The sequence below is a fragment of the Mandrillus leucophaeus genome, unplaced genomic scaffold, assembly GCF_000951045.1.
Source record: "Mandrillus leucophaeus isolate KB7577 unplaced genomic scaffold, Mleu.le_1.0 Scaffold126, whole genome shotgun sequence".
Lineage (NCBI taxonomy): Eukaryota > Metazoa > Chordata > Mammalia > Primates > Cercopithecidae > Mandrillus > Mandrillus leucophaeus.
The window spans coordinates 2,276,965-2,299,367 of NW_012100987.1; the positions used below are offsets into that span (position 1 = coordinate 2,276,965).

Below are 22,403 nucleotides of genomic sequence, written 5' to 3' on the forward strand. Positions count from 1 at the left end.
GCGGCGGGGCTTTGTTTCTGGGGAGGAGGACCCGGAGCTCTTTTGTTTGGGGGTTTCTTGTTTTCGGCCCCCCCTCACCTCACCCCACCCCACCCCACCCCAAGCGCCTCTCCGGTTTCCTGAGCTGCGGGCTGCGAGGGAGGAGAAGCGGCGTCCTGCAACCCCCTCGGCTGGGCCCCGGGGTAATTCGATGCGGGCCTGGCGAGGCTCCCCACACTAGACCGGGGCTCGCGTCTCGGCAGCCTCCACCCACCGGCCCACCCTACATTTAGCGCATCATGTGATCCGGGTAAGTCATTTGCAAGTACAACAGTTCCCCGGGTTGCCCCCCATTCATTTCCTGAGAACTGCAGAGAGCCGCTGAGAGGCTCTGCGTGTGCGTGTGCGCGGGTGACGCCGTGTGTGTGCGAGTGAGTGTGTGTGTGTGCGCGCGCGCGCGTGTGAGAGAGAGAAAGGGAGAGAGAGGGGGACTCTGTGTGAGGGAAAGAAAACAATTTCTCCTGCTCTGCAGCTTCTGTTCAGGTCTGTGCCGATTCCGTTTCTTATCAAAATAAACAACCCCCTCTTTTTTTTTTTTTTGCCATCCCAAATCAGACCGTATTCTCTTAACGTGTTTTATTTTCCTTCTGTCATCTGCTCAAGTTAAATCATTTTGGTTGGTCTGTGTTCTTAAAGGGGGAAAGTGCTGGGAAGCGGGAGGGGGCCGGGGAAGGGCGATGCTGTTGCAAAGCAAGTAGCGTCGGTCGGATTCGTGGAGAAGAAAGGAGGAGGTTTCTTTCCCCCTCCCCTAATTTTTTTTTTCAGAAGAAGTTATCAAGTAACGTGAATTAAGCAAATGTTTTTCTACCCCTAGTGGAATTGTTGGTTGCAGTGTTTGCCTGACAGTTGCCAAGGATGAGAAATAAAACCCCAGGGCTGAACTTGGGGGGGAGGGGGGCTTGTGGAAGTAGTTGGCCCCCCGACCTCGAGCAGGGTGGATGAATAGCTCCGCACCGGGGCCGTGTGGGCTGTGTGTGCGCACTGGAGAGAGTGGAGGGGAAGGGGTTAAGGCGGAGATGACACTGCTGGCATGAATAGTGCTCCTGGTGCTACATTCATTATTGTCTCTGGTCGTAATGATGTGTAACTGTCACTTGCTACAGTGCCTGGTCCATGCAAGTAGCCAGGGGCTGGCCGGTGGCTGTTATTTTCAATTACGGGGGACCTGGCCGGAGTTGACAAGGGGCAACTTTGCACGTCCACCTGGGCCAGGAACCCGCAGAGCCGGCCTGGGAGCCACTTCTTGCCTTAGAAGCTCACTCTGAGGGTTCGGACTTGATCTCCGCGACATTAGTTGGTGTTCACGTTAGATGCTCCCCTACGGGGAGAATCAATCCTGCTTTTGTTGGGTAGAGAGCTGTCTGCAAGAACTTTGAAAACTTTTATCTTTGGGGGAAAAGGGTGGGGTGCACTCAACAGTTTTGTTTCGCAGTGCATTTGAGGCAAATGCTTGGAAAAAGTACCAATTCCTTTGTTATATGCCCTGCAGCTTCCCAACCCCCTTCACCCTGCGCTTCGAGTTTTGCATACTTTAATAGTAATAGTCTTATTTCAGCTGATAAAACCTGACTGTGTTGAGTTAAAGAGTATTAATACAACGGAATGTGTGATGTGGATAAACAGTTTGTGTAGTTAGTATTGTCAGCCCTCTAATTTAACTGTGTAGATGGCTTAAGTGTCGTTCTGTATGGATAGTTTTGAATAATTCCACTGGCTAATGGAATTCTCGGCCGAGCATTCTGATATTTTATTTTACACCAGCGTTAGCTTCTGTTTCCCTGTAACATCAGAGAGACGAGCAACTCTATTTACATTTAGTGCGTGTGCATCTAGTGACTTCGGTAGACATCTGCCAATCAAATACACGTCATTCTGCAAAACCACCTAGACGCTTCCATGCCCTTTTCTTACTGGACGATAGAGTTGTTTAGATAAGTAAATACTTTGAAATAAATTTGGTGGCTTTTAGCAAGAAGCGTTTTGTGATGGGAATAGGAGTGGTCACTTTGAAGAGTGGGTGTATATCGTCTTCTAAGAAACGCTTTTAGAACTGACATTTAATTAAAACAGTGGACCCCCCTCCCTCAAGGAAAAAAGCTTGCTTGTGCTGTCCTCAGACCTCATTCACATGTTGTGTGCATTTTTTAAAACCCCATAGAAATTGGTTCCGGTAAAGGACTATACTTAGAATAGAAAATTTTAAACTGTAGAAGCATGGTGGAAATAGGATGTTGAAGGACAAACGTTTCAGTTGCGTAAGTTATATCTTTATTGTTGCAGACCGGTCAATCTTGGTACTAGATTGAGTATATTAAGCTCCTCTGAGTTGGGGAAAGAGCAATTTGAGCATATAAAAATTAGGAAAGAGGTTTATTATTCTACCAATTAATAACTATTATGAAATGTACTGGGAAAATTTGAAATTTGAAATGTTTTCACATACAATTTTCATAATTTTGAACTAAGACCCTGTAACAAACATAACTGTGCCACGTTAAACAAAACATTCTTCAGGCTTTCTGTTTATTTTTGAAATCCTTCAGTTATTTATGTACTACTTATCAATGCAGTCAGCTGAACTTAATTGTGGAATGCTTTTTATTACTATTTATTGAAAAAAATTGTGCTAATGAGTCCTTAATATTCTCCACACCGCCCCCCCCCCAAAGTTCTTTTTTCAGAAATGACTATCATTTGGGAGGAAATGGTCCTGGTCTAGCATTTGAGACCTTGACCTTAGCAACTCTTGGCCGGTGGTTGTTTACTACAGCTGCAGCCTCTGTGTGTGCTGAAAGGGAAGGTCTGCAAACACTAGTGCACTCACTGTCCCCAGGCCAAGGGGAGAACAAATCAGGATGCTTGACGTTCATTCTGAAGAGCATGCGTCTGGCCTGTAATATCCATCGTGTTCTGGTCATGTGAAAATATACATGTTGCTCAGGGTTATTTTCCCTGCCTCCTGTGCAGGGAAATTAGGCACTTTAAACAGGCTCCAGTGAGTTTGAGATATTACAGTATATCATGAAGCAGGCTATTATCAACTTAGTGAAATAATTTGGCCTTAAATATAGGTGTGTTTTATCTTGGCAGAGACAACATAAGTGCTTAGGCCTCTAGGCCTATGCTGAGAGCATTTTGAATTCAAGCCAGTGTTGGTTAATCTAGAGTTTGGAGTAACCTTACCCGGTGAAGGGATATTGTTAAGTAGATGAACATGTAAAGGTCCTGGACATTTTTTTCCATTATACAACATGGAAAGCATGGAACTTTATGTTTTTGCAAATTAATAATATTACAGTGATCCCATTAAATTGGAGCATCAAATGGTTTGTTTTTTTTTATATTGTGAGAGAAACAGTCAAGTTCATAAATCTAGCTGTAGATTGCGTATTGAACTAGAAAACTAGTAATGGCACAAACTCATTTGAAAAGTTTGTGTTTATAAGTTTTTCTCCTTGCCAGTTGCATGTTGATTAATGAACATGAGCTAAAATCCCAAGACAGTTTCATTCAAAATCTCAACACCATTATTACCTTTTCTGCTTAGAAAACAGCTTTTTTTTTTTTTTTTTTTGAGTCAAGGTCTCACTCTGTCACCCAGGCGGAACTGAAGTAGCATCATCATAGATCAAATTCCCGGGCTCAAGGGATCCTCCCATCTTAGCCTCCCAAGTAGGCAGGGCTGCAGATGCACGCTGCCACACCCAGCTAAAAATTTTCTTGTAGACATGAGGTCTTACTGTGTTGTCCAGGCTGGATCTTGAATTCCTGGCCTCAAGTAAACCCCTGCCAAAGTGCTGGGATTATAGGCATCAGCGACTGTGCTGGCTACAACTTTAATTTTTTAAATAAGTCTGAAATAGGTTGTAGTTGCTTCTCTGTCATTTTCTATTTGAAAATACTGTATTATCATAGACTGGAAATGGCTTATATTTTTGCCCAGTGTTTATTTTTCCTTTCAAACTCACACTTACTTGTTTTTCAGCCTGCAATTTATGCACAGCTTTCAACTTTTAACTGTGTACAAAATGTAAGGGTAAAAATATTAAAATTAAATAACTGGCAACGCCCTATAACCACAGCCTTAACTCATCTACCACAACCACTCCTCCCAAAAGCAAGCAAGTAAACAGATGGGCCTTGCCCTATGCCCAGAAGGTCAACAGTCTTAGGCTCTGTTAGACCTGCTTAGGATCCGAAGCCCAGCCCAGAGAGCTGCCTGACTTCCACCCTCCAGAATTCATTTTTAGAGCTAGGTTGGCCACACCCCATCTGATGTCAGCTATTGAGTTCTTGTGGTACAGAAGACATGCTGTGGATTAAATGGTTACTTTCTGTCTATATTGTCAGTAATTATGTTACAAAAGGATTTTTCTGTTTTGGGTGTTTATTGTCATAAAGTGGCTACTTGAGTAGTCTTATTGCTCCATAAAAATTTGTTTTGGTCGACAGTAGATTACAGGATATTCACCCAAAGAATTCTGCTCTAGTATGATCTTTCTTCCTTTTTTTTTTCAACTTAAAGTCATGCATTTCTTTTGTTGCTACTCTCATGTTCTACATTTTTGAATATTTATTAGTGTAATAATTAGACTGCTCCAAACACATTTGCTGTCTGGTGCAAAAGTAGCAGGAAGCCCTTACTGCTGTATTGCTGCGTGGAAGGTGACAGGGGAATAAATTAGGAGACCTTTGGGATAGTTTCCCCACCCCTATCAAAGACTATAGAAGCTACCATGATAACTACCTGCTGGCTCTGACAGCCGTGAATCGTGTCCCAAGTGTGACATTCGCCATGCTTTTCAGTATGTATGGCCTTTCACAGTAATTCCTGGTATGATGTGTATGTGTACAGTTGGCCCTCTTTATTTGTGGTTTCTGCATTAAGGGAGTCAACCATAGATTGAAAACATTCAAGAAAAAAATATACAACAATAAAAATGATACAAATAAAAAAACCATAACGATTTATATAGCATTTACATTGTATAAGTGATTGTAAGTAATCTAGAGATGATTTAAAGTATGTAGGAAGATGTGCACAGGTTATATGCAAATACTGCATTATTTTTTATAACGGACTTGAGCATCCATGGATTTTGGTATCCGCTGGGGGATGGGATCTTGGAGTCAATCCTCCAAGGATACTGAAGAATAACTACATACTGTATATACATATATATTCATTATCTTGTATGTCTATATGTGTATGTATATATTTATTATTTATATTCATATGTTTTTACATGTATTTTTGTAGTCTATGTTAGTATATAACGCACCCACACACATAACACACCCACACACACCATACACAAGAGCAAGAATTATAGTAAAATTTCATGACTAAGAAAAACATTAAAAAGCCACACGTGTATACAAAAGGGGGAAAAACAGTCTTTTAAAAAAATTCTATGTTTAGTAATACTGTGCTCACTTTGAGATTATCGAACTAACTCATAATAAAACAGAAAAACAACCCTGCCTTAAAGAAAACAAACCTAAATGGCAACCAAGTTAAATTATTCCAAAACAATGTAAAGAAAACCTTCCTTCATTTCATAATGAATGGTAACCTCTAAGATTATACATCCTTGAATCGTAACTAATTTCAGGGGCAGAAATATCTCACTTCGAGTCTTGCTCTCTTGCTTACTAGCTGTGGATGACCTTGGTCAAATTTCTTAACCTCTCTGAGTCTGTGAAATGGAAAAAATAATATGTAGCTTACAGGGCTGTGGTGAGGGTTAAGTGGGGTAATGTGGCCAAAAGTCACTTTGTAAAACTACGAAGTTCTCATGTGGCAACTGATTTGATGGGAAAAGCACTCCAGCTGTACCTCCACCGCCCCAACACTGCCCTCCCCTGAAAGGGATAAACTTTCCTGCTTCTCAAAGTGAGCATATAAATTACGCTTATGGGGAAGGAATTTCCGAGTGTGGGTAGAAAACTTCTGGCAGTCAAAGGTCATGAATTCCATTCCTGTCTCACCAGAGATTTGCTCTGTGACCTTGAGAAAGTCACTCTTAAAAAGTTTCAACGTAGTTGGTATAAAAGTTACTGATTATTAATGTTTATATAATACAGGTGAAGTATCCAAGCTTGTCAAAAGAAAAACACATGAAATTACAGTTCACATGGTCATTTACAGAAAATTGAAAATAAAGATGAACAATGATTAGAGATTGAAAATCTGCAGACTACTTATTTAATGAGTCACCTGAAGCTACTATCAACTGGTCATTAAAACCAGCCCTTAATTTTAGAAATAGAATTATTAAAGTTGTGATGTACTATAATTTCAAGCAGTACATTGAACTGCAAATCCCCAGTTAAATCAAGATTGCGTTGATTAAGCTATGTCTGATTTATGGTTTAAAAGTCACTTGGTTAGACTCAAACATTGTTGCAACATGCTATATGTTGTTCTTAACTAAAACATTATATAAAATGCACAATAAAGGTAGATAATAAGGCTCTTACATGTTATTTGTACATTTATTGAATACCTATTTATAATCACACACTTACATGACTTCTCCCTAACTGCATTTTCTCCAGTTAAAAAAGAAACAAAACAAATTTTTTTATACCCTCGCAAGAGCAAAGAAACGAACTCAAACTAACTCTTCAATATAACTCATTTAGACTCTTTCCATGTCACAGGTATCTTGCCTGACTTCGATTCATGTTACGATTATCACTGCAAATATCAACATCACTTTTTGTGGGACTTTCTTATTTATCATCTCTTGCTTTAAGAATACACTGTGTTCCAGTCAGTATTCTCAGGCCCCACAGCTCATAGTATTCCTTCTGGTGTTAATTGTTTGTTGATTTGCCTTGTTCAAAATGCCACTGTCGTGGTCTTTTCCAACCTAAGTAGCTAAATATATTCAACTCTGTCAACCATTCCTCAATTCGCTTTATTTTCCTAAAGAAAAAAAAAAATTCTTGCAAAAAGAAATCTTGTAGTATAGTAGAATTAAAACATGCTGCATTTATAAATATTTGCTCTAGTGTATTGATGCCTCTCTTAAAAGCTGCCATTCAGGCCAGGTGTGGTGGCATGTGCATGTATTCCCCGTTGCTTGGGAGGCTGAGGCAGGAGGATCCCTTGATCCCAGAGTTCAAGGCTGCAGTAAGCTATGATCATTCGAGCCAATGTACTCCAGCCTTGAAAACCCTGTCTCTAAAACAACGACAGTAACACCAACAAACAGCCATTCAGAGTAAATAGTGGGTACAAAATAAAATACTCCTTATTGTATACCTAGTATAATGGAGAAGTTAAGAACTTGGTTTTTCATATGTTAGTTTGTTTAATATGTACTCTTTAGTAAACAGGTACTGGTATACCTTGGTTTTTATATCATTGACTTTTCAAATAACTGGCACATGGAATACTATATGTGTCACCTCTGAAATGCCATTTGTGTACTCGATTTTGACTTACAAACATCATTTGATGAATGCCTTTTTTGGGCTGTTGTGTTGCTGTTTTGCCAAGTAACCCCCACTCCTGCTACAGCACTGTGACTTTGCCACTTCTGGCAAAAATTTCAAAAATTATTTGGAAAATTTTATTGTTTTTTATCTTATTTTAACAAAACGAGTGGAAAAAGGGAAAATGAAAGCATCTAGTTTTGAGAAACAGTTTATTATCTTGATATAAAATTGAGACGATAATCATTAGATGTGCTGAAAGTGATGAATCTTTATTGGAAGTGCTACATGGAGTTAAGCTGATGAATTGTGAAAACAATGAAATAGAACACACAAAATGATATACAGATACTTTTAATGACTAATAGATTGTATATAAATGCAGATTTTGTGATTTTCCTTTTGTCTGTGAGAATGAGTCTCCTTTAAAACATGTCTGGTCCAATCACTTTTACATATTTGAGTTTTGTATGCTTTCAGGAGAAAGCATACAGAATTTCATACAATTATTAGATTCCATCTTTTATTAAATTAATATTCAGTGATATTTGTATAATATAGGTATCGTAATCTTTATAATCTATGTATCATATGTATTTGTATCATTTAATATATATTTGAATCATACAACTTATATGTCATGTGTAGTGTATATATGACATGTAATACAGCACATATGTGTTATGTGCACTATATGCTATTTTACTGTTGTACTCTATTATGAACTATATTATGATTTTTATTTCATAGATGTGGAAATTGATTTTCAGCAAAGGAAAGTAATGAAATTATAGTGAATAGCCAGTTAGCTTTAGAGAGTTGAATGGTAGAAAGCCCCCTGGACTTTCCCCTTGTGTTACTCTTACCTCCCTCTGGCATTAAATGTAGTATTCCAGAGTTAGCCTTACTGGAGAATAGAGTAAAATTGGGAGTATTATACAAATAAATATGGTTTAGAGGCTGTATTATTATATTTGTTGTAGATTGTATTGACATACTATGTTTACTAGAATACGTTTACTACAAGATATACCTCAGTAAAGAAGTCAATTAAGTGTTTGCTAATATATGTAGTAAAACAAATTATGACACCTCATCCAAAAAATTATTTTAGAAGTAAACTGCTATAGGATGTTCTACAGCAGTGGTAATAGTAGACCAATAAATTCTGGCTAATATGCATTCTGCTATTGGATAAAGCTATCAAAGTTAGGGACATAATATAAGCAATAATAATGTTATTTTTATTAGAACGTGCTTCAGTTATCCATTTGACTTACACGTATTTAGCTCCTACTACGCTTCTGGACCCTTATATGAAAATGGGTAGGACAATATCCAGTATCATTAGTGAGTTGAAAATCAAGGAGTAGGGGGTAAGAATTATGTGGCAAATTATAATACAAGGTAATTTGTGATAAATGGACCAAGTGCTGTAAGTTGTTTAAAGTACCTGGGGAAAAATTTTTTCTATCTGGGAAATCGAGGTTTCAGGATTTTAGTAGATATGCGGAAAAGATTTGTTATATTAACAGTGTATATGTGTATCTTTTTACATAAACTGTATTTTTTAATATAAACAGTGTGTGTGTATATATGTGTGTGTGTGTGTGTGTGTATGTGTGTATATATATATACACACACACCTTTTTTTTTTTTTTTTTTTTTTATTACCCCCCCCTTTTTTTTTTTTTTTTTTTTGAGACAGAGTGTTGCTCTGTTGCTCAGGCCGGAGTGCAGTGCTCTCGGGTTCAAGCGATTCTCCCATCTCAGCCTCCCGAGTAGCTGGGACTACAGGTGTGGGCCACCATGCCCGGCTGAGTTTTGTACTTTTAGTAGAGATGGGGTTTCACCATGTTGGCCAGCCTGGTCTCCAACTTCTGACCTCAAGTGATCCGCCTGCCTTGCCATCCCAAACTGCTGGAGTTACAGTTGTGAGCCAACACACGTGGCCCAGTTTATATTTTTTAATAGAAAAAGCAAACCTGCTAACAGATGAATGCAAATTAAAAGCATTATTTTGGCAGCTGTGGTGATTTCCCGTGTATTTCTTTCTGTTCTCTTTTAGAGCTGATGGTTTTATGGTGTTTTGGCAAATTTTTATCATTTGCCATATCACCAGGAAGTTTTCTTTTCCAAAAATAGAGTCTAGGATGTGCTTGGCCAGTAGGGTATATGGTGTTATAATGAGTTTAGAGATGGTTTATTTGGGCAACAAAAGCAAAGAAAGTTGACTGATGAATAAAATTTTAAATGTACTTCATGTGATGCTATCTAATGAAGGTCTTCCATATTTTTGAAAAAATCTGATGTATTTTATTTTTAAGTGCTAGGAATTTTAACTTTGACCAAAAAATCTTTTAAATAATGGGAATATTTAATTTGTATTAAAATATTGTTTACATATTAAGAGGAATACAGTTTTTTAAAACATGAGAACAGTGGAAGGGAAAACTTGAAAACGTAAATTTTGCAGAAGATCACAGTTGCAGTTTATCAGAAGTGTTGCTTGAAGGAATATTTAGAAAGAAGCATTGAAGTATGAGGATATTTCAAGGCTAACAGACTTTGGAATATACATTAGCTCTTCTACTTTAGATATGAATACAGGTAACTTTAGCAAACACAAAATACTTCATTGAGGAAAGAAATGAACTCAATGAGTAGATTAAAAGCATTGATAGAATATTTTTTTTAGCACTATATTGACTATGGTGGGATTATACCAAAACTCAAGGCTGAGGCAGTTACCTTGTGTTTTATTTATAAATAACAGTAATTAAGACATTTTAGAATACTTGATAAGTATGGGCTGACAACAACAACAACAAAAATTGCTTTGTGCTTGGTGGTTTAGAGTGGTTTCAGTTTCATCTTGATGGTCCTGTATGGTGGATTGGACACATGTTACCCTTGTAAATAATGAGAACACTAACTAATCAAAAGAATACCTTCTAATCAAAAGTCTAAAACTAATCAAAAGTCTAAAAATTGGCAGAACTAGAACCCTAATTGCCAACACCAGTAAAATAGTTTTTTCCCGTTTTATAATTACTACTGTCTTTCTGACTTTCATTTAGTCTCGATAAGTTAAAACTTTGCAGGTCCACAATGCATAAAAGAAGTGTCACTAGTGTCTAGTTAATATGAAATGCTCAGTGAATATCAGATGAATTCTTACCTTCTTCCGAAATGCACTTTAAAAAGGTAAAGAGAATCCATCTGTAATAGCCCAGAGAGATCAACCCATTGACCCTAGAATAGAGAGTGTGGAGTTGGAGACATCCATACTCTTTGAAGAAAATTAGGGTGTTCACCATGTGCCAAGGCTTGTGCTAGGTGTGTAAATACATACGAAGATAAAACATGGGCTTTGTCCTACAATATAGGCAGATCAAGAAAGAAGCAGGATAGATATCTAAGCTGAGAGGCAAGCCCAAGCTGGTATATTCTGGTTTAGTTTATTTCTTTTAGATCTTTAATGTGCCTAAAAGGTACCCTGGGTATTTTTAGATTTATGCTGTAGTCTCTTTGAAGTACTTTTAATCTTACTAGAAAAACTTTTCTTATTTAAGCGTGTACTTTTGTAAGTTTTTTCTTTCAAAAACTTTTTGCACATTTGTTTTATATTAAATGTGTATAATACATTTTAAAGGCATTTCATTTTATGTTTCCAACCAACACACAAGTAGGTGTTTATGATATTTACATGTGATTTAGTTTTACTTTTTTACCTCTGTGACTCTTTAAGTTTTCAAAGAAACACAACTGAAGATCGTTAGAAAATAAGCATTGTTTTGCAGAAGCTCGCTTTCATGGGCATTGTTTACAAATATATTGTTCTGATATAAGTGGGTATACTTGTATGGAAACTTTAAAATTCATTTTTTTTGGCGGGGGAGAGGGGAAATTGTTTCCTCTAGCCAAAAATAGCATTCCATTAGTCCATAACTTAGGTTTTTAGCACGATCATTTGTCCTTTTATATTTTTCTTCATGTTCTTAAGCGTTAGGAACACATATACACAGTTTTTTAGTCACTGCTTACAAAAATGGAAGGAGTTTATTTGAAACTCTTTTATCTTTTTTCATTCAGTGCTGCCTAAGAGAAATCCTTCTCAGCTGCTACTGTTCTAATCAATTAAAAAATTGTTACATCGTATTCCAAGGAGTAGTTATTTCATAGTGTACTCAATCACTCATTTATTAGAGGGAAATACTGTGTTTCCAGTTTTTGCTGCTTTTAAACTAATGATGTAGTAAATAACTTTATAGGTGTCTTCTGAGAGACCTAAAGAATAGATTCCCAGGGATAGAAGGATCCATTCAAAATGTATCAATGTTCATAAATGTTGCCACATTGCTTTGACAAGGATATAGTTATTCACATTATTACCAGCAATGCAGGCAAATACCCTATCCCCAATCACCATCAGCAACAGTTCATGTTTCCCAATCTGATAATTGTGTGGTGATATCTTATTGTTACTTGAATTAGTATTTGCTGATTGTTAGTGACTTTGGACATCTTTTCCAATGTTTGTAGGCAAATTAGAATTATTATAAGAATTGTCCTTTCATATTCTTTGCCCATAAAAAAAATTGGTTATTGTCCTTTTGTGGGAATTCATTTTATATTAAAGCCACTAACCATCTGCCTGACATCTCCATTGCAAGTAATTTTTTTCATAAACCAATCTTTTATCTTTTGCCTGTTCAAGAAGTATCCTTTGGTATACAACCTTTAAAATATATAAGCAGTTCCTTCTCTTTCTCTCTGGTGTCCTGTTTTAAGATTTTCTCCGTTGATAAAGTAGGCATGCAATCTTCTCACTAGATTTAATTTCCCCCCGATTTTTGTCTTTAATCTATTTGGAATTTATTGTATATGGTTTAAGAGAGGGGGTCTACTTTTTACTTTCAGAGCATAGAAATACCATTGTATCAGCAGCAATTTTGAGGTAATCTGTTCTTTTTCCAGAGAATATAAATTTCACATTTGTCATATAATGTTTTCCTATATCCTGTAGTACCTAACTTTCTTTATAAATTTTCTTAGGTATTCTAATACATGTAACTAGCATTCATATGTGAGGAATATTTTATCCATCATCACACCTCCCCTGGGAAAAAAATATTCAAAAACCCTATTGTGATTTTAATTGGGATTGTATTACATTATATATACTCCTGGGATAATTAACATTTTAATGTTATTTGCAATACATTGTATTATCCCAATTAAAGAATGTGGATGTTTTTCATTTGCTCATGTCTTTTTTTTATATTTCAAAAATATGCATGCTTACATAAGGTTTGATCTTATGCATAGCTGGATTTTATTTTTAAGAGTTTTTGTTGTTTGCTTGTTTTATTTTGTTTAATGGGATAATGGTCATTAGCTTTTTTCCTTTTCTCTGAATGTATTCATCTGATATTGGTTTCAAGATATTCATAACGTCTATAATGAGTTGGGAAGTTTTTCATTCTCTTCTATTTTTTGAAATACTTTGTGTAGAATTGGTACTATTTCTTCCATAAAAGTGTGGGAGAATTCACTGTAGAATTCTATATTGTTTTATATTGTTACTGATTTTTTGACTCCTTGTTCTGTCAGTTATTGGGAAAGGAGGGTTTAAGTATTGAAGTACAGTCGTGAGTTTCTCTAATTCTCTTTTCAGTGCTGTCAGTTTTTGCTTTATATATTTTGAAACTCTGTTATTAGGTGTGTGCACATTAGGATTGTTGTGTTTTCTTAGTGAATTGCTCTCTGTTCTTACCATCTCTAACTTTTATTTGGAGTGTTTTGGCAATTTAATGTAAAATAATTTTTGTATGATTGGGTTTCTGGAACTCGCTATTTGTTTTCTATTTTTCTCATTTTGTTCTCTCATAGTTGCCTGTATCTTGCTTTATTTGGGCTTGACTATTTTTTAGTATTTTATATAATCTCCTTCATTGGCTTATTAGTTACATCTCTGTTTTATAATTTTAGTGGTGACTCTAATATACATCATTAACTTCTCAGCCTAACTTCAGATAATACTTTACCTCTTACTGTATGATAGCAGAATCTTAGTATATTGCCATTGCCATTTTTTTTCTGTTTCATTGTTTGTGCTATTTTCTTCATATATTTTACTTACACATGTTGTAGCCTATCCATTTCCTGGCTACTGTGTTTGCTTTAAACAGTAAATTACCTTTAATAAGATTCAACATCAGACAAAAATGTGTTTTAAAATTTTTGCTCGTATTTTTGCTAGTTCCAGGGTTTTTATTTCTTTGTGTGGATATAGTAGCCACACTATATAAATTATATAGTATCATATTAATTTTACCTAAATAAATTTTTTCTTTACCTAAATAATTTTTTTTTTTTTTTTTTGAGGCAGAGTCTCGCTCTGTCATCCAGGCTGAAGTGCACTGGTGTGACCTCAGCTCACTGTAACCTCTGTCTCCTGAGTTCAAACAATTCTTGTGGCTTACCCTCCTGAGTAGCTGGTATTATAGATGCCCGCCACCACACCTAGCTAATTTTTGTATTTTTAGTAGAGACAGGGTTTCACTATGTTGGCCCAGCTGGTTTTGAACTCCTGACCTCAGGTGATCTTCCCACCTTGGCTTCCAAAAATGCTGGGATTACAGGCATGAGCCACTGCACCTGACCTACCTAAATAATTTATTGCAGTGCAGTCTGCTGGGAATGACATTTCTCAGCTCTTGCTTGTGTACAGATGTCTATATGCTTTGGTTTCTGAAGTATTTTAGGTGGATATTCAATTCTGGGTTGACAGTTTTCCCCCATTATGTTAAATATATTGCTCCAGTATCCTCTCATTTATATAATTCTGAAAAGATATCTTTTGAAATTATTTTTGTCTATATGCAATGTTTCTTTTTTTTCTTTTCTTTGGCTGCCTTCAGGATTTTTTTCTTTAACTTTGTTTTTCAGCAGTTTTACTATGAGGTATATAGGTGTGTTATCATTTATAGTTATCATGCATTGGATTCTCTAGGCTGCTTTATTGTTTTTCTTAGGTTTTCATAAATTTCTATCCATTACCTTTTCAGTGTTTCTATTGCCCTCCCTCCCTTCTCTTCTCTTTTCCCTTTGGACTATGTTGACAAGCACATTAGAGTACTTGGTATTGCCCCACAAGTCTTGGGTCTTCTGCACCTCTCCCCTATCTGTTCAAGTTTTAGTCTGAATAATTTGCATTGACCTGTCCTCAAGTTTACTAATTCTTCCTGCTGTCAGGTCTGTCGTAAGATCAGTGAAAGAATTCTTCATTTTTCATAGAAAGTTATTTGCCTAGCATTTTTTATGAACTAAAAAAATTTGTACCCGTTTGCTTAATTTCTCTGTTCATGCATGTTGTCTACCCTTTTCTCTAGATTCTTTTACATTTTAATTATAATTATTTTGCAACTCTCAATTTGTTAGTTTCAGGATCTCTGCTATCTGAGGGTCTGCTTATGTTGACAGCTTTATCTGTTGACAGTGGGTAGTTTCTTGCTTTGTTTTTCTGTCTTGTATTTTTTTTTTTTTTTTTTTGAAATAGAGTCTCGCTCTATCACCCAGCCTGGAGTATAGTGGTGTGATCTTGGCTCACTGCAGCCTCTGCCTCCCAGGTTGAAGCGATTCTCTGCCTTAGCCTCCCAGGTATCTGGGGTTACAGACGCATGCCACCACTCCTGGATAATTTTTGTATTTTTAGTAGAGACGGGGTTTTGCCATGTTGGCCAGGCTGGTCTTGAACTCTTGGCCTCAAGTGATCTGCCTGCCCCAGCCTCCCAAGTTACTGGGATTACAGACGTGAGCCATTGTGCCCTGCCCTTGTAATTTTTGATTGACTTCCCACCATTATATATAAGAGAACAGTAGATACGGAGATAAATAATTATTTTGGTAAGAAGTTGATGTATTATTATTGTCTTTCTTTAATTTGTTTCTTTTTCTCCTTTAGTTTTCTCTTCACATGTTTGGTCCTCCTGGATCTTTAAATTACTGCATCTTTTCTTTCATTATTTTTTCTCTTTGTAGTTTTACTTTGTTTTTGGGAAGAGGTGTGTGTTTGTGTGTGCACATGAGCATGTGCAGCTCCCTATCTTAATAGACTTGCACCTTCTTACAATTAAGATGTTGGAAAGGTTGATTTGTAAATTGGGTTTTGGGGGGTGATAATATATTGAAGGGACTCGTTTAATTCCATTTTCATATCAGTTTTGAAACTTTTTGACCATAGTTTAATAAATGTAATGTGAGAGTGCATTTCTCTTTCATTGCCTCGACCTACCAGCCTTCACAAGTGAGTCAACCACTTTGTCCTTCATTCTCTTATCTACCAGGAAATAGATGAGCATAATGTATGGAAAGTCACACCATTCACAGGAAATCAACTTTTCCTTTACAACATAACTAATAAAGCACTTAAAAAGGTCTTTGTCTTTTGATCGTTAAGAATTTCATTTAACAATATAACAAACTTGGTAAAGTTCATTAAGCATTGTGAGACATGGCTTGTTTTAAAAACTTTTATTTAAAGAAGGCTGACTGAATCATAGACATTTAAAGTATTTTTTAATGTCTCTTTTATTATGAGAAATGTTAAACATATACAAAAGTAGTGAGAATAGTACAAGAAACCCTCATGCACCCAGACTAACCTTAACAAATCTCAGCATTTTGCCATCTTGTTTCATAAATCTCTGGCCTCACTCCCCCTGAGCAACTAATTTCAGACATATAATTTTAACTATAAAACTTTAGTATATTTGTCTAGCAGATAAGGACTTCAAAAAACACACACATACATGCACATACAAAAACTGACAATGTGTAATGACACCTAGTGTAATTACCATGGCATATCTATCAAGGCCAGGAAACCAACATTGGCAGGTTATTGTTGTTTGGACTTCACTGGCTTTTCCATTAATGTCTACTTTCTCTTTTAGGTTACGAACAAGGTACCATATTGCTTTGAGTTGTTATACCTGTTTTCTGTTTTCTGTCAGTTTCTTAGTGTCTCTTTTTATTTCCTGACCTTAAGAGTTTTAAGGAGTACTGGTTAGGAATTTTATAGGATGTCCTTCAGTTTTGGTTCATCTGATGCTTTTCTCACGATTAAACTGGCTTATGGGGTCTTGGAAAACAATATCACAGAGGTGAAGTACGCTTCTCAGTGTATCGTATCAGGGGTATCATTGTTTCATATCATGATGTCCACAAGATACCACTGATGGTCTTAACCTTAATTACTTAGTTAAATAGGTATTTGCCAAGCTTCTTTACTGTATTTTTTTCCCCTTTCCATACTCTATTCTGTGGAAGTGAGTCACTAAGTCTTGCCTACTCTTAAGAAATAACTACGTATCATATTTAGAATTCTATAGATTACTTTCTTCTCCATTTATTTTAAATGTATATTGGCATGGATACATGCATATTTATTTTACATGTGGAGTCATAAGCTAATACTGCGCTAGTCTCTTACTTAGATTTTTCTGGCTTTGACCAAAGACCGCTTTCAGATCTGCTCTTGTGGCCCAGTGACATCCCCCTGTCCTTTGTTTTTGAGTACTTTGTTAACTTTCTGGTATTACAGGATTCTCCAGGCTCATCTCATATTTTCGCTGCCACAGCTACCAAATCAGCCAATCTTCCAAGGGTCTCTCATTTCATTGTAGAATGATATCCAGAAAGCACGATCTGGGTGCTGAGTGTTCTATTTGCTACCAGGGGAGGCGCTGTTCTAATTGTGAATCAAGTTGATCAGAATCAGTCTTTCTTTAAACCTTATTTTTTTTTAAATAAACTGATAAATAGAGGAATACTAATAATTCTATTTGAAATGATTACCTTATTTTGGCTAATTGATTGGAATTTTCATAACTTATCATGTTGCAATAAGAGTAGAGAAAATAGATATTTTACCAAATCTTGCAGCAAGGTGATTGACATTTTTCTTACATTCACTCTTGGCTAAGTTTTCATTATCTTGGTTCCCTGGTATAGTGGGACATTAGGGATGTTTTATTTGAAGAGTTTGAGTCTATAGATGCATTATATTGCCAGCATTATTTTATAATCTGCTAGATAATACTATATTCATAGTAGTTAATTGGTCTCTTCAGTTAATAGTGTAAACCTTGAATAGAACAATTATTTCAGGCCTAATTATAGTTTATGGAAGTTTTGAAATTTCTATCCTAGTTTCCGACCCTAATTTGAAGATCATAGTCGTCTTTGATCTTTGTAAGGTTAAAATATTTTCTGAAAAGTTCTGCTATGACATGTTAAACTGTGTGTAGGAAACAATCGTAGCCATGGGAATCAACTTATTCTCACTGAATGTTCATGATGTGCAAGAGATTGTTTCGAATGAAAGCCTGAAATCTTGAGAGGTAAGGCTTTAAACACTTAAATTTCCTATATGGATAAATTCTTAGTAGTTTGGCTTCTGCCATTCATGTAAAACTACACATGCTGTAAAACGTTCATGGCCATGTATAAAGAATTTAAAGAAATTGAAACTTCACTTAAAGCAGGTTCCTGCTTGATGTGAATAAGAGTGTTGCTTTGTGAGGAAGAAAATATATCTCTGGCCTTTTTTTCCCTAGGAGCAAAGAAATGGTCTCCAGTGATCTGTCACTGGGCATTGTGTTAAGTAATCCTTAGTAATTTCTCAGTAAAAAAATGCTGGTGAAGCTTTCTGGCTATGCCTCAGTGGTTCTTTTTCAATGAGGACATTATCAGAGAAGGGAAGAAATTAAGTTTTCCTGTTTCCACTTTTCTTCATTTTTGGGTTTATCTATAAGTTTATTTCATGTGGGTCTAAGGTAAGAAAACTGAGCACATATTTACTGTATGGCAACGATAGTGTGTGGAATGGTAAATCTCAGTAAGATATGCCCACATCTGAATCCTGGGAATATGTGAATATTGCCATGTTTGGAAGGTGGTTGTTGCGCGTGTAATTATGTTAAAGATGTGAGATGAGAACATCCTGGATTTCTTGGGTAAGCTCTAACTTCAATGATAAGTGTCCTTACAAGCATCAGAGGAGGAGAAGGCAATATGAAGACAAGAGGCAAGGATTGGAAGGATGTGGCTACAAGCCAAGGAATACCAACTAGTGCTGGCAGCCACCAGAGGTTGCAAGAGGCAAGGAAAAGATTCTTTTTTTTTTTGGTCAGAGTTTCACTCTGTCACCCAGGCTGGAGTACAGTGGTGTAATTCTTGGCTCACTGCAACCTCTGCCCCCTGGGTTCAAGTGATTCCGCTTTGTCAGCCTCCTGAGTAGCTGGAATTATAGGTACCTGCCATCACGCCTGGCTAATTTTTGTATTTTTAGTAGAGGTGGGGTTTCACCATGTTGGCCAGCTTGGTCTCAAACTCTTGACTTCAGGTGAATCACCTGCCTCAGCTTCCCAAAGTGCTTGGATTACAAGTGTTAACCACCACGCCCGGTGGAAAAGATTCTTTTCTAGAGCCTTTGAAGGAGTTATGGCCTTGCTTTTCCCTTTCTCTACAACTGCGAGAGAATAATTTCTGTTGTCACCAGGTTTGTGGAAAATTGTTAGGGCAGCCACAGGAAATTAATCAATCCACTATGGGCAATGTGTTATGCTAAATGCTAGTGGTTATAAGGTCTTTGCTACCAGAAATTCAGAAATTTTTGAAAAGTAAACAAAAATATAATACAATGTTACAAGTTCTGTAAAAAATAATTGTATAGAAAGTTCTGAAAGCTTTGAAGGGGATAACTAACTTTGTTAATTTGGAAGATTTAGAACAGTGGTCCCCAGCTCTTTTAGGACACCAGGGCTTGTTTCATGGAAGGCAGTTTTCCCACAGACTGGGAGAGAATGGGAATGGCTTCTATTCAGATCATCAGGCATTAGATTCTCATAAGGAACATGCAACCTAGATCCCTCGCATGCACAGTTCACAGTAGGGTTTGTGCTTCTGAGAATCTCACGCTGCTGCTGATCTGTCAGGAGGCAGAGCGTGGCCCACTGCTCACCTTCTGCTGTGTGGCCTAGCTTCTAACAGGCCATAGACCAGGTACGGGTCCATGGCCCCGGGTATTGGGGCCCCATGATTTAGAGGATTCATTGAGAAAGAAGCATTTTGTCTGGGTTTGAATGATGAGTAAGACTATTCCAGGCAAAAAGGGAGTGGAGGATTAGAGGCAGGGGGACATGTGTATGAAATAGCACATTATGCTCCTTTAAATACCATCTGTGAGATGAGCACCCAACTAAAACTCCAGTATTTTCAAGTATTGAGAGTAGAGCAATTTCTTGAACCCACATTGACAGCTTGAGGCTGCCATATCTCAAATTGTAATAGTATGTCTCTGCCCTAAATATTATTAAAGATATTTTAAACAATCACCTTTCATTCATACTTCATCCCTTAATCTTCTGACTCAATCTATTTGGCAGCTTAGAGTGTAGTATGATGTCAGTGACCCACATATAAGACCTTAATTATAGGCATACCTCAGAGATACTGTGGGTTTGGTTCCAGACCACTGCAATAAAGCAAATATCTCAATAAAGCAAGTCACTAGAATTTTTTCGTTTTCCCAAAGCATAAAAGTTATGTTTACATTATAATGACCTATGAAGTATACAATAGCATTGTGATTAAAAAAAAAAAATCTACATGCCTTAAATTAAAAATATTTTATTGCTTAAAAATGCTAACATTCTTTTGAACTTTAAATGAGTCATAATCTTTTTGCTGGTGGAGAGTCTTGCTTGGATGTTGATGGCTGCTGACTGATCAGGGTGGTGGTTCTGAAGGTTGGGGTAGCCATGGCAGTTCATTGATTTTCACAGCATCTTCACCAGGAGTAGATTCCAACTCAAGAAACCACTTACTTTGTTTATCTATAATAAGCAACTCCTCATCTGTGAAGGTTTCATCGTGAGATTGCAGCAATTAAGTCACATTTTCAGGCTCTACTTCTAATTCTGTTTCTCTTGCTATTTCCACCGCATCTTCAGTTACTTACTCCACTGAACTCTTGAACTTCTTCAAGTCATCCGTGAGGGTTGGAATCAGCTTCTTCTAAACTCCTTCTGATGTTGATATTTTGACTTCCTTGCATAAATCACAAATATTCTTAGGACATCTAGAATGATGAATCAGTTCCAGAAAGTTTTCAATTTACTTTGCACAGATCCATCAGAGGAGTCACTATCTATGGCAAGTATATCTTTACATAATGTATTTTTTAAATAATAAGACTTGAAAGTTGAGCTAACTGCTTGATCCTTGGGCTGCAGAAAGGATGTTGTGTTAGCAGGCATGAAAACAGCTTTAATCCAGTTCTACATATGTCTGTGTCAGAGCTCTTGGGTGATTAGATGCATTGTCAATGAGCAGTAATATTTTTAAAGGAATCTTTTCTGAGCAGTACGTCTCAATGGTAAGTGTGAAGTATTTAGTAAACCATACTGTAAGTAGATGTGCCATTATCCAGGCTTTGTTGTTCCATTTATAAAGGACAGGCAGGGTAGATTTAGCATAATTCTTAAGGGGCCTAGGATTTTCAGAATGGTAAGTGAGCATTGGCTTCAACTTAAAGTCACCGGATACATTATTTCCTAACGGAGAGTCAGTCTGTGCTTTGAGATTATAAAGCCAGTCATTGACTTCTCCTCTCTAACTGTGAAAGTCCTTGATGGCCTCTTCTTGCAATAGGTTGCTCTTTTGTATACATTGAAAATCTGTTTTTTTGTTTGTTTTTGTTTTTTAGTGTATTCACCTTCATCAGTGATCTTAGCTAGATCTTCTGGATAACTTGCTGCAGCTTCTCCATCAGCATTTGCTGCCTCACCTTCCACTTTTATGTTATGGAGATGGCTTCTTTTCTTAAACCTCATGAACCAAACTCTGCTGGCTTCCAGTGCAACTTTCTCACCTCCCTTGGTCTTCGCAAAATTAATAAAGAGAGTTGGGAGCTTGACCTGGATTAGGCTTTGGCTTAAGGGAATGTGTGGCTGGTTTGAGCTTCTATCCAGACCACTCAAACTTTCTCCGTCATCAGCATTACAGCTGTTTGGTTTTCTTATTCATGTTTTTGATGGAGTAACACTTTCAGTTTTCTTCTGGAACTTTTCCTTGGCATTCACAACTTGGCTCTTTGGCACAAGAGGCCTGGCTTTTGGTCTGTCTCTGCTTTCATCCTGCCTCCTTCATTAAGCTTACTCATTTCTAGCTTTGATTTAAAGTAAGAGACAGGTGATGCTTCCTTTGACTTGAACACTCTAGAGGTCTTTGAGGGTTAATTGGCCCAATTTTAGTGTTACTAAGTCTCAGGGGAGAGATGAAGGAATTGCCAGTTGGTGGAGCAGTAAGAACACACACAACATCTATTTATGAAGTTCACTGTCTTAGAAGGTCAGGGATTGTGTTGCCCCAAAGCCAGTCCCAATAGTAACGTCAAACATCACAGGTCACCATAACAGATACAATAATAGAAAAGTCTGAAATATTGCAAGAGTTACCAAAACGTGACACATGCTGTTGGAAAAATGGCACTAATAGACATGCTCGAGTCAACATTGCCTAAAACTTTTAATTTGTAAAAAAACAAATCAGACCACACACACACACACACACACACACACACACACACACACAGAGTATCTGCAAAGTGCAGTAAAATGGAGTGTAACAAAATAAGGCATGCCTGTATAGAGAACTTTTTATACTCTGACAGGGTCAGTAAACTTTTGCGTGAGGGCCAGACAGTAATATTTCAGGCTTTTCTAGCCACATAAGGTCACTGTCATGCATACATATCATACACACACACACACACACACACACACACACACACACACACACACACACACACATTTATTTAACAGCCCTTTAAAAATGTAAAAACTATT

At 37.0% G+C, this 22,403-nt stretch overlaps 1 protein-coding gene across 1 annotated transcript in view; it reads left to right on the forward strand.

Annotated features, from left to right (window-relative positions):
- The window catches only part of KLF12 (Kruppel-like factor 12), a 507,200-nt gene continuing 484,797 nt past the window's right edge, over positions 1-22,403 (forward strand). Inside the window, exon 1 of the mRNA XM_011972015.1 lies at positions 1-289. The gene's annotated coding sequence lies outside the window, so the exon portion shown is untranslated. The remainder of the gene's footprint in view (positions 290-22,403) is intronic.